At 37.6% G+C, this 17,421-nt stretch overlaps 1 protein-coding gene across 1 annotated transcript in view; it reads left to right on the top strand.

Moving 5' to 3' along the window:
• The first annotated feature begins 7,453 nt into the window (after positions 1-7,453).
• LOC121739744 overlaps positions 7,454-17,421 on the top strand; it is a 132,051-nt gene continuing 122,083 nt past the window's right edge. Inside the window, exon 1 of the mRNA XM_042132296.1 lies at positions 7,454-7,601. The gene's annotated coding sequence lies outside the window, so the exon portion shown is untranslated. The remainder of the gene's footprint in view (positions 7,602-17,421) is intronic.

Here is a 17,421-nt window from a genome sequence, read left to right as displayed (position 1 = left end):
TGAGGTTTGGGCGAAGTCTGAAGACGGCACTATAATAAGGAATAAGAATTATTTGATTCTTTTTAGATTATTTTTAAGAATATTACTTTTGTTTTAATTCTTTGTTAAAAAATAATAATTAATATTTAATATTCTTCTTTAATTCTGTACGGCTTACATGACGTATCTAACGTGTCACAGTGTTTGAGCGCGAACTCCTCCAAAACGGCTCAACCGATTTTAATGAAATTTTGTACGTACATTCGCTAGGCCTGAGAATAGGTTTTTATCTACTTTTTATATTGATACTAGATATAATTTATATGGCAAAACAATGTTTGTCGGGTCAGCTAATTTAATATAATATAATAATATAGCTTCCACATAAGACATTCCATAACTAGTATCTATGTTTTATAGTACCTACCTATTTCCGTAAATTGGTACTGATGAAACTTGCAGGCATTCGAAGCCTTCTCCGAATAACGGGTTGCTGTTTTCGATTTCGAGTTTCGGCTATTGTGGAGAAGCATTTCATTATGGATTTTGCTTTTGAAAATGACAAGCAGCTTTTTTATTTATACCTCGACCGTCACATCACACAGGCTATAATTTTAATGACGAAAAAGCTTTACTATTACCATCTGGTCTGTGATATTACTCTTCTATTGTGTTCTCCCTGCTGCCTCGACAGAAAAACTTTTAAAATAGTTTATTTAAATATAATTTGAAGCGATCAAATATATTATTTTCTTTTTAAGGTGCTCCCTCACCCGGAGCATTCGCTTGTGATGTAACGTTACAGACTAGAGCATTACATCAGTGAGGGAAGAGAACCATAGCATTACAATGCGCACCTTGTAATGATACAATGTGTAATAATATTACACATAAATCTTGATACAACTTGTAACATTAAACCTACGTGACATTGAAGTCAGCTTGCTATGGAATGCTCAAAGTCGAATGTAAAATGTTACATTAAACGTGAATGCTCACGGTGAGGGAGTACCTTTAAGTTTTTTTCTGTTATAATCTAAAACTTCATCATAAAAGAGGTGGTTTTATTATCTAAGAAAGGTCTAACAGAAAACGACGATAAGTTTTTAATTTCCGTGTAAGAATCGTTGGAAAATTGATTATTAAATATTAACTCAAATATTGAATGCTTTATGTTAATTGCTGGCTTATGGACTTTGTGGATATCTATATTAATTAGAAGAAATATATTTCTCTATCTATACAGTGTGTTAGTGTAAACACCGTTTATTATATTGGCAATTTGTATGGGTATGAAGACGGATTTTTTTGAGTTCCCAGCATTGTTCTCATAAAAAAAGTTGTTCATTTTGACGGGCTCATTTGATGGTTTCAAGGATAACGGTGTTTACACTAACATCTTGTATGTATAAAAATTGATTTCCAATTGTGTTAGTAATGCTATAACTCGATAACGGCTGAACCGATTCTGCTCATTTTAGTCTTAAAATAAGATTTCTAAGCGTCAATAGATGGCGTTTTTTAATATTTTTGGGTGTATAGTTTTTTTAACTTCGTTCCATTCAGGTGTTACTTGACACCTCTCAAGTTTTTATATTTTGAGAAATTTTGCGTGAGAATCTACGTTGATTTAAAAAATATACTTATATGCACTTATATCCAGATTGAAATGTTTTTGATAAAAGTTTAAAACACCGTTTTTGATTGGTTATTATATTATTGACGTCAGCTAATCAAGCGCTCGTATTACTTACGAATCTTCATTCAAAACACGTCAGAAACGAGTCTTTCAAACTTAGCAGCAAAAAAAATATCCACAGGCGAACATATAACCCCTTCGTTTTTGGAAGTCGGTTAAAAATACATCGCAACTAATACAAAGAGCGACAAAATATTTCCTTGGTACGTGTAGTGTGTACGAATCCTAAATTCAGCTGCAAATAAAGCCAGGATTACTGAGGTATCTGCTTAAACGCTTAATGGTTTTATTTGTTCCCAACTCGCCGCAGATAAACTGGAGTTACGGGGTTTGAACAACATAGAGGATGGAGCACAAAGTACAAACAGAAACTTAAATGGAATAAAATCCCCGTGCCGATTGAACGAATCCGTATAGTTTTTAGAGCTCTACAATTAGGGGTTTGACAGGTATAGACAGACGCATATTATAACTGTGACAAACCATTTTCACCGCTGTGCGTGTGTGAATATGAAATATACAATTTCAAGACATCTTGGAACGCTAAAAACGAAGTATTTTTTTTATTTATATAGGGGATAGAATAGGGGAGGGTAGGGAAGGGAAGGGAAGGGAATAGGGGAGGGTAGAGTAGGGAATAGGGTAGAGGATTGGGCCTCCAGTAAACTTACTCACATGGCGAAACATAGCGCAAGCGCTGTTTTACGCCGGTTTTCTGTGAGAACGTTGTATTTCTCCGGTCGAGCCAGCCCATTCGTGCCGAAGCATGGCTCTCCCACTTATAAAAAATGCCGAAGTATATTATTCATAACTAAGCCCCAATTTCACCAACGACTGTTAAAGTTAACGCCGGAATTAGTATGACGTTACCTCTTTCGATTTTCATATGAATGAAAGAGAAGACAACATTACATTTTAACAAGCTGTTAACACTAACAGACGTTGGTGAAATTGGCGCTTAGGATAATTTACGAGATGTTTCCCTTAACTTCGTAGCCATGAAATTCGGTTGTCTCGCGAGAACCGTAATTTTTCCGAGGTACTTCTCCCGTCCTTTGAAGCATCTCCATATCGAATTTCATCAAAATCTCTTCAGCGATTTAGGCGTGAACAGTTAGCAGACAGAAACACATAGCTGTACTTGTTTCATTACGAAGAAATTCATTTATCCCCCGAGATTTACATTTACCGAGATAAGTGCAAGTTGGACTCGCGCACGAAGAGTTCCGTAACACAATAGAGCAAAAATAGGCTGAAAAATGAGTTTTTTGTATGGGAGCCCTCCTTAATTATTTTATTTATTAAAATTTTATTATAAATTATTAAAGTACAAATAAAAATGAGTATTTCTTGAATATTTCAAGTGCCTATGTATTGCCATTATTGATATCGAGCAAAAAATAGCAAAAAAATCACGTTTGTTGTATGGGGCTCCAATACAACAAACGTGTTTTTTTTCTGTTTTAATTATTGCCCCTTAAATATTTCATTTATTTTGTTTTTAGTATTTGTTGTTATAGCGGCAACAGATATACATAATCTGAAAATTTCAGAAGTCTAGCTTTAGCCGTTCTTGAGTTACAGTGTGGGGACACACAGACAGACAGACGGACAGACATCGAAGTCTTAGTAATAGGGTCCCATTTTTACCGTTTGGGTACGGAACCCTTAAAATGTTTGACTTAAATAAATATAAATAAAATCTATTTTTATTCAAATAGGTATATGAACGTCGGGACTACGATGCCTACCACCGGCACCGGCGCACCGGTTCGGGAACTAGCCCGGCGAGAAGAACTGGCGAAAAAGTCGCAAAATATTGTTACGGATACGGACACCCAGTGCCATCTAACGTCAACCAGCGGAACCACTCGGAGAACAGATACAACATAAATCGCCTACTCGATACTAGCTGGCGTTAGGTGAACGGTTACATGGGCGTATTTTCTAGAAACATTCAACCCATGTTTACGCGAGTCGGGTACGAACTCTCTGGAACAGTCTAGAACTCTCCTCGACCCATATAAATAGCCGCAGGGCGGCGGGCCAGTGAATCAGATCAGATTGAGCGATCATCAAGGCGACTTCGGAGTGAAAAACAAGTGATCAAGAGTGATACCAATGAAACCTACGACTTGGCTACGAACTAGGACAGTGACAGTACTTTGTGTTTTGGACCTAGTGCTTTGTGTTACACCTAGTGCTAGTGTATAAAGTCTTCAAGAGAGTCAGCAGGTCTTTCTCGCCAAATTTTCGCACCCTAGCACGTAATTAACAGTATCAAAGTAGCCCTACCAAAAATTCAATATGGGTTTAAGCGTGGCGATGTATCAGACAAACAGAATAATTTTGCATTTATAAATACTCAAATACTGTCGCACTATCTTTAGTTATAAATGCTTACTCGTAACAAACAATAGTTACTTGTTGAAGCTTTTTATTTTTGTATTGGACTGTACCGTCAGCTTATTAGTATGCTTACATTTGTATCATTGTTTAGGACTGTTCATGAATTACTTAAACTTTGTAATTTAAGTAATTCATGATGCCGGAGCGACATTGATTTCGGTAGCCCTTTAATTGGGGTACAGACCGTATTGTGTTTTGTAAAGGAATTGTAAATACAAATAGTTGAGGGGGTTGAATGTGAAACACTAGTCGAGGTTTTGCGGACAGATTGTAAACAGATTGTACACTCTTCCTGAAGATATTTAAAAAAAATTGATAGGTTCTATTTTGAAGGAGGAATCAGAGGACAACGATACCTCGATTTATTGTATCTGTCTCTATCACAATACACGTGCCGGCGCAAGGTGAAGCGTGATGGCAATAGTTTCTTTATTTAAATTCTACTGCACCCGCGTTTCCTCTTAACCCATCAATCCCCAAGCGGCAGCCGGCTGCCGCATAACAATTGAAAATCTATTGTGTCTGCGATACCCACGATGGAGGTGATAAATGTACACGCTATGGTACAAGATGCGTAATGTGTATCCTACAAGGATTTCGCCTACGTCCTTGTAGAACTGTCAGGCTTAGGAAATATAACTAAGTACTTTTTCTTCCATTCTCAGGACGCTCATTTATAATGAGAAAAGTATGTTTTCTCCAAGAAAAACATCGGTTATACTCTAAAATCTGGTCGTATCTTATAAAATCCTAAAGTCTATTTGAATATTATTATGCATGTCCCGTGGTGCGGAAAATCGATACATGTTCTATTTAGGTTGCAAACAATTTAATGCGGTTGCAGAGTTATGCATTTTTATTAACCGTTTACATACTAATGTCGAACAATGGATCGCTTGTATACGACAAATGACAATACACTACAGTGTATATTAGGTGTGGCAGAATAATATTATAGGCATAGGATAATATATTAGATACTAGTTACATTTATACTTCCATACTAATAATATATATATAATAATAATATATATACTAATAATAATAATAATAATAGCTCCCACACCGGTTTCGGTGACGGTGGCCGGTTTCATTGAAACCAGGCCAGCTACGCAGGAGTAATTTTTATAGTGCCCAAGTGTGTGCGCAGTACACAAGAGCACTCTCTATTCCTTTACTCTCATAACCCAGTGGGACGGCAGACCGACACGACCGGCGAGAGATCAGGCGCAGGACCGACTTTCTACATGCCCATCCGACGCATGGATCATCTTACTTGTCAGACAATCAGGTGATCAGCCTGCATTGTCCTAACCAAACTTGGAAATAACATGTTTCCAACGCGGGAATCGAACCCACGACCTCCGGGTCAAGAGCCGCGCTCTGTACCACTAGACCACGGAGGCGTTTAATATAATATATAATATAATTGGAATATATATAATTGGATATATAATTGGACTTGTATATAATATATAATATAATTGGAATCTCGGAATCGACTCCAACGATTTTCATGAAATTTAGTATATAGGGGGTTTCGGGGGAGATAAATCGATCTAGCTAGGAATCATTTTTAGAAAATATCATTTAATTCGTGTTTTATCGAATACCTAGCAAAGCTCGGTCAAATAGCTAGTAATATAAATTTAGTTTGTTATTATTTTTAGCAATATTCCGCGAAAACAACTTCCACCTTTAAGTAAATGAGTGAGTGTACGCATAGGCATGCCTATGCAAAATAATAACAAACTAAATTTTAACTATGGATTTCCGCAAAGTAACGCCTGATTCCATTAACTAGCTAGTAATATTATAAATGCGAAAGTGTGTCTGTCTTTCTGTGTGTTTGTTACCTGTTCACGCCTAAGCAACTGAACTGATTTACATGAAATTTTGAAATTCGAACCAAGTCTCAAACAAAGCCGAGGCTGCCGAGGCTAAAAACCTTTACATTATAGAAAATATTACCAAAACAAAATAAGTATACTACCAGGATCTGATGGCAAATTTGGAAGGCAGATTTTCAAAAAAATATCCTTGATCATCCGATAATTTTTAGGGTTCCGTACCCAAAGGGTAAAATTGGGACCCTATTACTAAGACTTCGTTGTCTGTCCATCTGTCTGTCTCCAGGCTGTATCTCAAGAACCGCTATAGCTAAAGTCTAGACTTCTGAAATTTTCACAGATTGTGTATATCTGTTGCCGCTATAACAACAAACTAAAAACAAATAAAACAAAGTAATTGATAATAATAATTAAATAAAATAAAAAATTTAAGGTGGCTGCCATACAGAAAACACAATTTGTGACCTATTTTTGCTCTATAACAGTACGGAACCCTACGTGCGCGAGTCCGACTCGCATTGGCCGATTTATTATATTTGCATGTTTCACACACAGAATCAACCGATAAAAGGAAAAAAAGGATCAAAATGTTTTATTTAAATTACCCCGGTATTGCTAGAGTCAATTTCTTTTCTCAGTTTTTGCCATCAGATCCTGGTAGACCTATAGTGTTTAGTACTACTAGACATATGAATAGTAATATAGATAATGAAAAAGCTGTTTCTCAATGGACAGGCATGCTACTACAGCATCAAAAGGTCAAAAAATCGTCAAAAACGCCTCACGCATTTATGGACACCGAAATTCCATTTCCACATTAGCACAGTAATGAAACATGTTCTAATATTTCGTATACTTGTCTTCATCCCACGCAGTTTCCTCTGTCAAATCAACACGACGCGCAAAAATTGTGCTACATTGCCTAGGTTCCGAAATAAAACCCAGCTTACTGGCCAGTGCTCGTGACGTCATATTCGACGCCATATTGTAATTTGTACCAGGGTGAGTGGTGTGCTATAGCCTATAAGTCATAGCTGAAGAATAGTGTGAGTTGTGACTTATTGTAATGACATCCCAACAAAGTCATAATATATAGGTAGTGTGCACTGGCGTATTTTTTGGACAAAAGTATTACGAATGACGATTGTAAGCGTCTACCCATATACTGGGTTACATTCGAAACATACCTATAATATTATAACAACATAATATTATTACATTTCACTCTTGAGTTTGACCTCCTATCAAAGAAACCAAAGGAACTTCAAATAAAAATCGTATTTGATCGACATATTATGACGAGGTACAGTCGAATGAATAATGTTTAGAAATTTCGGTTGAGCGAGTAATGGGGCGTGATGTAGCCATAGTTGAGTTCGTTACTAAATTGAACCTTATGTGGTTAACATAAGGGTGATATGGGAGGTAAATTGGCTGTGAATGGAGTAATCGCGCAACAGGAGGGTTGGAGACAGGAGAGCCGAGAGTGGAGAATCATTCGCGCGCCGACCGCCGACCCGCTCTGTACCGAGCTTTAGCGCGCTCGCGTAAACTTTACGAAAACTTTACGTTGAAAGCTCCCTGTGCTTTTACGGTTGTGGTGTACAAACTGTGTTGTGAATTGGATTTTAAACTGTGTTTGTTTGTGGATTTAGCCATTATGGGTAAGTTTTATCTAATATTTTCTTGCATTAATTTCAAAATAAAATATCTGTGATTAGAAATGAATGTAGCAGTAGAAACTAGAACCACTTTAATACTACAATATAGTTTGTAGTGCTTTTCAATGAACTTTTAAATAATATTTTTAACAAACTTATAATTTTATAAAATATGGAAATTAGAATTGTAATCATAATATCAAGCGACGATCGCTCCAAAACAAATTTCAATTCTTTTACTCTACATAATATGAAGGTTCATTAGAAAATGTATGTATTTTCCGGGCTAAATAATGTAAAGTAAATTGATTTGCACAGCAGATTGTTATTTCATACATATCATGTTTATCTTTTTGTAAACAAAGCTTTGTATAAGCCGTTATACAAAGATTTGTTTACAAAAAGATAACGGCTCTTATAGGTCAATCATATCACAAGTCAAAATAATTAATAATCCACGGTCAACCCATTCAGTAAATAAATTCAATTGCGCATTAATTTGGTAGAGTTTTCATCAAAAGACCGTGAAAAGAAATAAATAAGTAATTCATATATCATTGTAACGTACTACGGTCTACGGGACGTAAGCTGAGTACGCTCATTACGTTAATCACGTGAAGAAAACGTTAACCGCCAATTGGCTGCGAGGGATTTACGGGCTCCTGAAATACTCTGGCTTTCCCGTAGCTCGTTATCTCCATAATCTACAACTATTCGAAGACGTCTGTGTAAAGTTTAATGCATGTATCCTTTGGCAATCGTTGTCCGTTTTCTGTTTTTTTAACCGACTTAGAAAAATTAGGCTATCAATTAGACCCGTATGTATGTCATATCTCCGGAACTGTCCAGTTTTCGTTTATGTTAGTCTATATTAGTGTCTGAACAAATGTGTCAAATTACAAAAGTGTATGTATGTATGTATGTACAGTATGTTTTTATGTTTGTGTTCGCATTATATCTCCGGAATAAAAAAAAAAGAAAAAAAAAGTAAAAGTCCGATTTACGTGATACTTTTTTTAAGGTTCCGTACCCAAAGGATAAAAACGGGACCCTATTACTAAGACTTCGATGTCTGTTCGTCTGTCTGTCCGTCTGTCTGTCTGTCTCCAGGCTGTAACTCAAGAACGGTAATAGCTAGAGAGTTAAAATTTTCACAGATTATGTATTTTTGTTGCCACTATAACAACAAATACTAAAAACACAATAAATTAAATATTAAAGTGGGGCTCCCATACAATAAACGTGATTTTTTTGCCATATTTTGCTCGATATTAATAATGGCAACACGTAGGCATCTGAAATGTTCACAAATTATCTGATTGTATTTTTACTTCAATAGTAAAATAAAATAAATAAATAACCATACAAAAACACAATTTTTGTTCTATAATGGTACGGAACCCTTCGTGCGCGAGTGCAACTCGCACTTGGCCGTTTTTTTGGACTAGGTATTATTCAACTTAGGGAATATTGCAAGTTTCATCAAAATCGGTTTTAAGTAGTTTTTGAGATAGGGTATTTTTTACGTAAAAAAAATTATTTTACTCGTTTCTAAGGTTTCGTGGAGAGTTGAGTAATTTTAAGGTGGCCCTAGCATGTGTGCAATATATATAAAAATACTGTCTGTTCCTTTACTCGTAAGTCGTAACCAAACTAGTGGGATAATTTGTAGATTTTTCCAGCAGCCACGACCGCTAAAAATAATTTTAAATTTATTATGACTCGACAAGGAACCGACATCAAAAAAAAAAAAAAAAATTATTGCTGCAACCGTTCATATTTGCGGAATAAAACTATGCATCCTTTTCCGGTAAGCTCCTCCATTACCTCCATACTATTGGCTCCTGTTCGAAAAACAAATATCTTGGAACGGAAACAGTATCTATGTAATAATAATGGCGATGTCGACGATACATTATGTGCATAGTATTTATAGGCTTAGACCAAATGGAGATTAGATTGTTTTTTTTTTTTATGAAATAAGGGGGCAAACGAGCAAACGGGTCACCTGATGGAAAGCAACTTCCGTCACCCATGGACACTCACAGCATCAGAAGAGCTGCAGGTGCGTTGCCGGCCTTTTAAGAGGGAATAGGGTAATAGGGGAGGTTAGGGAAGGGAAGGGAAGGGAATAGGGGAGGGTAGGGAAGGGAATAGGGTAGGGGATTGGGCCTCCGGTAAACTCACTCACTCGGCGAAACACAGCGCAAGCGCTGTTTTAATAATAATAATAATAATAACGTTTATTTAACATAAGACATCACATTACACTACCATAAGACAAAACACATTACAATACATAAAGAAAAATAAAAGAAAAATAATTACAAAAATAATAGCATAATAATATCATGAAGAACGGTACTAGTAGTGCATTTTACGCCGGTTTTCTGTGAGAACGTGGTATTTCTCCGGCCGAGCCGGCCCATTCGTGCCGAAGCATGGCTCTTCCACGTATAATGAAATGGGCGTATGATACTCAGAACCGGCGAACATAGCGTAATGTTCTGTGAACTTCCACTCACAAATATTGCCAATTCAAACGCGAATTTGAGCGTACATTTCGCGTATCAATATTTTTCTCTCTTTGCTATTTGAGTTTAGATAAACATATTTGGACTGCTTATCACACTTTTATTACTATTAAAGTCGTCCTTTTTTGGGACTCTGGGAATCTACAAAGCTGTTGTCAGAATGTGATTAACGGTTAAGGTCATTACTCATTACACACATACCTGATACCAACTTATTACTTACCACGGAAAAGGAACGTCACGGTATCGCCGTGCCATCAACCTAACGTCAGCTCGGCTACGGCTAGGCGTTTAGGGCCTGATTACACCTACCGAGTAGATTGGCAAGATAGTGCACTCGGTATGCTTAGTATGCTCTCGGCTACTCAAATTGTATGTTTGCACTCTCTCGCCACTGTACTCGGTAGGTTAGGCCCTTATGGCTCGCTGACTGCTGGAACGTTTGACGCAAGCGTAAAGAGATTACAAACAGACACCTTTCACATTTAAAATATTAGTATGGACTATATTAGGGTCACTTATCTATCCATCTGCTATATTGTGACCGGTCTAAGCCAGCTGGCTGCGCACAAGGTGTTCTCTGTACCAGATTGTTGTACCACTTTTAAACTTTACTGCCATGTAATAAAGTCCAAAAGTGGTAAAGCGACAATAAAAGTGCCGACTGCAATGTTATCTATGTATTTATAAAGCTGGTCAAATATAAATCAAGGTATGGTTAATTAAATTAAAATTTTCGTGGATGTTTAATTAAACCGAAATAGCGAAATAACTTTTTAATTAACTTTTCGTAACAGCGACTCATCGCAGGAGTTTCTTATAAGACCTACTTTTTGCGCTGCGGCAATCCCCTGGGCCTAGATACCGTGCATGTTGCAGCAGCTACAGGCAATTTTTTTTAATGAAATAAGGGGGCAAACGAGCAAACGGGTCACCTGATGGAAAGCAACTTCCGTCGCCCATGGGCACTCGCAGCATCAGAAGAGCTGCCGGCCTTTTAAGAGGGAATAGGGTAATAGGGGAGGATAGGGAAGGGAATAGGGGAGGGTAGGGAAGGAAATAGGGTAGGGGCTTGGGCCTCCGGTAAACTCACTCACTCGGCGAAACACAGCGCAAGCGTTGTTTCACGCCGGTTTTCTGTGAGAACGTGGTATTTCTCCGGTCAAGCCGGCCCATTCGTGCCGAAGCATGGCTCTCCCACGTGTATATTGCGCCCAGTGGTCTATATTCTTTCCAGTAAATATTCTCTTGTGTTGGTTTATTGGGCAATCATACTAATATTATAAATGCGAAGTTGTATCTGTCTGTCAACCTAAAGTGTAAAAATATTATATTATCCGTTAAATTTCCACGAATATTTTGAAGACATTAAAAAGTTTTTATTTTGCATACCCATAGCGCTCTATCATGGCCTCCGCATGCACACGTTTTCGTTTTCGAAACGAAATTGGTTTTCCGTAAAGGAAATCTGAATGCATGCAATCCTACGAATAATAAATAGGTATTTTTTATTATTCGTAGATGGAATCAGTAGAAAATACATTGACTGGCGCACACATTCGCTTTTTTCCGAACGGAACTAATTCCGCACGTACGTTACATGTGCAAGCCGGTGCGTTTGCGCGTGAAAAAGACGAACGCTTGCGCTAGTCTCACGGAATTCCAAATCGTAATTCGACATTAGAAAATCGAACGCGGAAAACGTGTGTATGCGGCCTACAAAATATAGAATATTTTATCCATGTCTATTCCATAGGAATTAGGAAAGGGCGCTTGATAGACAAGAAGTAAACATTGGTTTGCTTATTCTACAAGTAACTATTTTATAAGTAAGAAGACTATACTCGTAGTCTCCACACAATCCTACTTAAAAGGTTACTTTTATCAATTTGAATCGGTTATCTGTTCTTAAAAATCTAATCGCCCTATATTTGCTCAACAGCCAAATTGTCTTCCAAATATGGCCTGTTGATTGTCTAAATCGTTGAATAAACTGCTGATAATCAAGCGTGCCAGTCAATTTAGTTTGGTATGTAAGTTTGGTTATTATTCAATGCTTGATATAATCAATTAAGTAAATTTCGGGCATAATAGGTACTGTGCTTAAGTAATGGGAAACGCAAAGGTCGGATCAGAGGGCGCTATAGCCTATAGCACATACGGTAAACAATCCGACCAAAATCCGACATGTTGCACATAGTAGGGGAGGGGAGGGTGCTATTTTTGTAGTCACTCGAGCGTCATGGAGACCTAGTAGGTTTTTTACATTAGGTAAAGCTGATAAAAAAATAATAAGAGCATTTTTTAGGGTTCCGTAGCCAAATTGCAAAAACGGAACCCTTATAGATTCGTCATGTCTGTCTGTCTGTCCGTCCATATGTCACAGCCACTTTTCTCCGAAACTACTTATAGTTTCGGAGAAAAGTGGCTGTGACATATATGTGACATAGCTATACTATTGAAACTTGGTAAGTGGATGTAGTCTGTGAACCGCTTTTAGATTTTGATACAAAAATGGAAAAAATATTAAAAATTTTAGGGGTCCCCATAGATACAACTGAAACAAAAAAATTTTTTTTCATCTTACCTATGCGTGTGGGGTATCTATGGATAGGTCTTCAAAAATCATATTGAGGTTTCTAATATCATTTTAATCTAACCTGAATAGTTTGCGAGAGAGACTCTTCTAAAGTGGTAAAATATGTGTCCCCCCCCCCTCTAACTTCTAAAGTAGGGGCATGATAAGTCTAAAAAAATATATGATGTATATTACTACAAAAACTACCAACGAAAATTGGTTCGGACGAGATCTAGCGAGTAGTTTTTTTTATACGTCATAAATGGTAAACCTTAATTTAACTTTCATGAAATCAACTGAAATATGAAAATAAATCAAAAACCTCTTAATTTCACAAAAATAAACCTTATTGCTGCTGCGGAACCCTTCATGGGCGAGTTCAACTCGCACTTGGCCGGTTTTATTTATTTTAGCGGTGGGTTCAGAAACTGCAGCCATTTCAAAGTTTAAGAGGATACACCAGGGGCGAGAGAAATTGAAAATAGGTATTTGAAAATGTATTGCTATTTCACCAATCTCAAGTCTCCCACCACAGAGCGCGATAGAGACAACACGACAAAAGTTCTAATAAAAGAACAGAAAATCTTCGATTCGTTGTCCGCTGATTCCTTCTCAAAAACTTAACCGATTTAAGTAATTTTTTCATTAAAAATTAAAGCAAGGCTTGAGCTGTGTTCCTATGTTTTATTTTTTTTGTATATTCTAGCCAGTTTTGTTTTCTGGGTGTTTTAACACAGAGGAAAATCTGGCCATTTTTTTGGGTTTTTGGACGTTCTTATCTTTTTTAAAAATTAAATTATGAAAAAAAAGAAAACATACGGACATGCTAATAGTGGCCATAGATATTCAGGAAAAAAATCATAACTCTACCGGCATTATCCAGGGAGGAAACAGGGGGCAGCGTTTGTATGGAAAAACGGCGGTGTGGACTCCTCTTAAAAAAGAAAATATATTCAGAAAATTGCTTATTTACGTAAATTATAAATATATTTTAGACAACAAGGACTAAACTATTTAGTTTAGAGCAAAATAAAATATCTGCGAAGCTTAGTTAAGAAAATATGAAGCTTTATTTTTTTATATTTTAAAATGTCCCTACAGGCTTATCTAACCTTTGAATCGTCAGTGCTTTATATGGAAGCTTCTTTGGGGTATAATAAACATCACCTATCTTAATCTGACAGATCCGACGACATTTCAATATTTAAAAAATATATAGATATATTTTACCCACCACGTGAGAAGTCTGATTTCTATACCATGATAACTAGACACAATAATATGTCGGAATCCTAGGCAAGCTTAATCTAACACGCTCGAGCTACTCCCAAATCCCCTCTTCCCCTCCCCAACTATTAGTGAATGACCAAATTTTTGACGAAAGCCAAATAAAAGCGCTAATTAACAGATAAACTCTTGTAAAAACTTCAGAAACAGAAAAACTTCTGATTTTAAATTCCAAAAAAATAAGTTAAGTCCGACTATAATTTTTATCTTATTTCCATAATGCAGGAAATGGCTAGTTCAAAAGTTTGATGTAAAAGTTGGCTAACTCTCATTACATGAAATAACTTTTGATTAAAACGATCGCAAACAACTCGCGGGAACTCAAAGGGAGCACAATTGCTTTGAGTGATGGAATCCTGAGTATTTATATGATGGCAAGACGGTATCTACATAGCGTATGTTCGTCAATACTGTTACTTATAAAAGGGAGTTGTCGTAGACACAAAACTTAGGCCGACTTGAGCACACGTAGCTTTAAGCACAGAATAGATAATAGTACAAGTACTTTAAGTTAATCATTTGTCGGAGTGTTAAGTTCATTTTAATACTAGATGACACTCGCAAAAATTCATTTATCGCGTGAGAACCGTACATTTTTCCGGGATAAAAAGTATCCTACGTCCTTTCTCGGGCGGCGCGTGTTAAAGTAACTCCATGCCAAATTTTAGCGAAATCGGTTCTGGAGGCCTACTACGAAACCGTTTTGAGACTCAAACAATCAGACGAGAATGCTGCGTCTTGCTCTAACAACGTCATTTCACGGTTGTTAGTACGACGCGGCATTCTCGTTCGATTGTTTGAGTCTCAAAACGGTTTCGTGGTACGGCCCCAGGTGCGTGAAGAGGTAACAGACAGACAGACACACACATTTTCGCATTTGTAATATTGGTAGGGATGTAAAACGGAATTAAAATTACGTTCTCCTAATTGAAGATCTTGCGCCTTACGCGCAAATTAAATGCTTTTATTAAGTTCAATGGGTATACATTTTTAAGCTATCGCATAGCTTTTACGGGGGCTTTGAGCGCGGCGACCGAATCAATTCCGTAACGAAAATAAACCTAACACCCCTTATTCCGACCGGCACAGCGGCGCAGCGTTGCCATAATTCGTTTAACGTCGTTGCAGTTCAACAGAATTTGGCACGGTGTTTGTGTCCGTGCGACTAGACGTATGCGAATTATAATTGCATAAGTTGATGAAAAATGCTATGCAATAGCTTTACCGCGGCAGTCTCCGAGTGCCTAACGTATTTTTTTAACAAGACAATTTACCTTTCTTCAAATTGGCGATCCAACCGACCAAGGGAACGACAAATATGATGATGATGATTACTTGTTCAATATAAATGTTGAAGCTCGGACTAATCTGAAATGGGATCGGTGTGGTCGGCATATTGATTAGCAAACATCTTACCCACGGTAACCGAATCGGTATAATTACGTTTATAATTGAATGTCATTGTACAGTGTACAGTAGCGGGCATAACCGTTTGAGCCCGCGTAATCAATTTAGCTACAGCTTGTGTATTAACGTTCTAGCTACATTAATATCATACAATACTGTTCCCTATAGCTTTGTCCACACTGTGCCTTTTTTTGTTCATCAAGGGCATGCGTCATAGCGCAGTCAACATCGCACGTGAAGCATGCCCGCGACGCTATGACACTTTTCTTTTTTTTTTTATGAAATAAGGGGGCAAACGAACAAACGGGTCACCTGATGGAAAGCAACTTCCGTCGCCCATGGACAATCGCAGCATCAGAAGAGCTGCATGTGCGTTGCCGGCCTTTTAAGAGGGAATAGGGTAATAGGGGGTGGTAGGGAAGGGAAGGGAATAGGGGAGGGTAGGAAAGGGAATAGGGTAGGGGATTGGGCCTCCGGCAAACTCACTCACTCGGCGAAACACAGCGCAAGCGCTGTTTTACGCCGGTTTTCTGTGAGAACGTGGTATTTATCCGGTCGAGCCGGCCCATTCGTGCCGAAGCATGGCTCTCCCACGTATAAATTTTCATCTCGGGTGAATTTTGACGCATTCAATTATTGAATATACCAAACGAAAGTTGAATAAAAAGATGATGACGAAAATTGAAGATGAAATTGCATGGTGTGGACAAAGCTTATGTCCTAGCTGCAGGTATACCAGAAAGCTACAAGTATAATATTATGTCAATTTTTCTTAGCGTCTTATTACATTTACGAGAGGCGAGACAGTGCCCTCGGCCAAGCATATTATGTATGTGCCCGACCGAGTATTCTGTCTCTAAAACGCCAAAAATCAAGACGTAATGCTGCGTTTCCATGCTTGCCAAGGCTTGGCAAGCGTCCACAAGACACAAGCGTCCACAAATCTCGCTTGGCATTTGGAAGTCGTTTACACGCGCCTTGTGAATGCGTCAGTGTATGACGTACATCCAAGCAAGCGCCCTTTGATCTGTGTCCAAAAACCGACACTACTCCGGATCGGATACAAGCGTCCACACTCCACAAGCTCACGCAAGCCAAGCCAGATACTTTTTAAACACGCTTGTCCTTGTGGACGCTGGTCAAGCCTTGGCAAGCATGGAAACGCAGCATAAATTCAGCAAAAGTCGAAATTTGAAAGTCGAAATAGATTCAACAACTATATTTGGTTCCACAATTTATTTTATTACATATTTTTGCTGAGTTTGCTATATGGATCCATAATCAGCATAGTCATTTGGTGAACCACTAGTCATGAAATTTCATAAAATTTCTCGTCAACTGGAGTATGTGGAGTATGGTCAGTGTATAAGATTCCGCAAAATCTACAAAACCGATATAGGTATTCATTTAACAAAATTCACCAGAAAAGAGCGCAACAATTTGCTGATTTAGAAACAAGTACTAAAGTACACAGAAAAGTCTCAACAATTTGGTGACTCAAAAGCAAGTAACCACAGAGGCGGCTAAGTGACTCTGTTCAGTAGCGTGACGGAATTCTCCGAACAAAGAGATGTTGACCCGCGCTTGCCAGAACGCGCCTGGAACATTTCTCAAGTCAATTGATTAAACGAAGCAATTAAGCAATCAGTCGATATGGCGGATTGTCGCAAACGTCTGCACTCAACACATGGTATATTTAGGCTATCGAACTCTCGAGTGTGGAGTGCCGAGACGTGTACCACGATGTAGGATTCAACATAAATATAGCTGCGATCTATTCCGAATCAATCAGCAGATGGAAGGTCAAACATAATTTTTTTTTCCAGTTTCAACTGACATTGCTTTGAGATTTTATGTACAGAGACTGCGTAATGCATCAAAGCTATATTTATGTGAAGATTAAAATAGATTCAGGCACATTTTTTTAATCTTTATAAATAAAGGGTTTTACCATACATGTCATGTAAGCCCCATTGTAACTTATAACTATGATTGATAACTAATAAAATATCCCAGC

This window comes from Aricia agestis, chromosome 2 (assembly GCF_905147365.1).
Source record: "Aricia agestis chromosome 2, ilAriAges1.1, whole genome shotgun sequence".
Lineage (NCBI taxonomy): Eukaryota > Metazoa > Arthropoda > Insecta > Lepidoptera > Lycaenidae > Aricia > Aricia agestis.
This window is presented reverse-complemented; position numbering and strand designations above follow the sequence as displayed.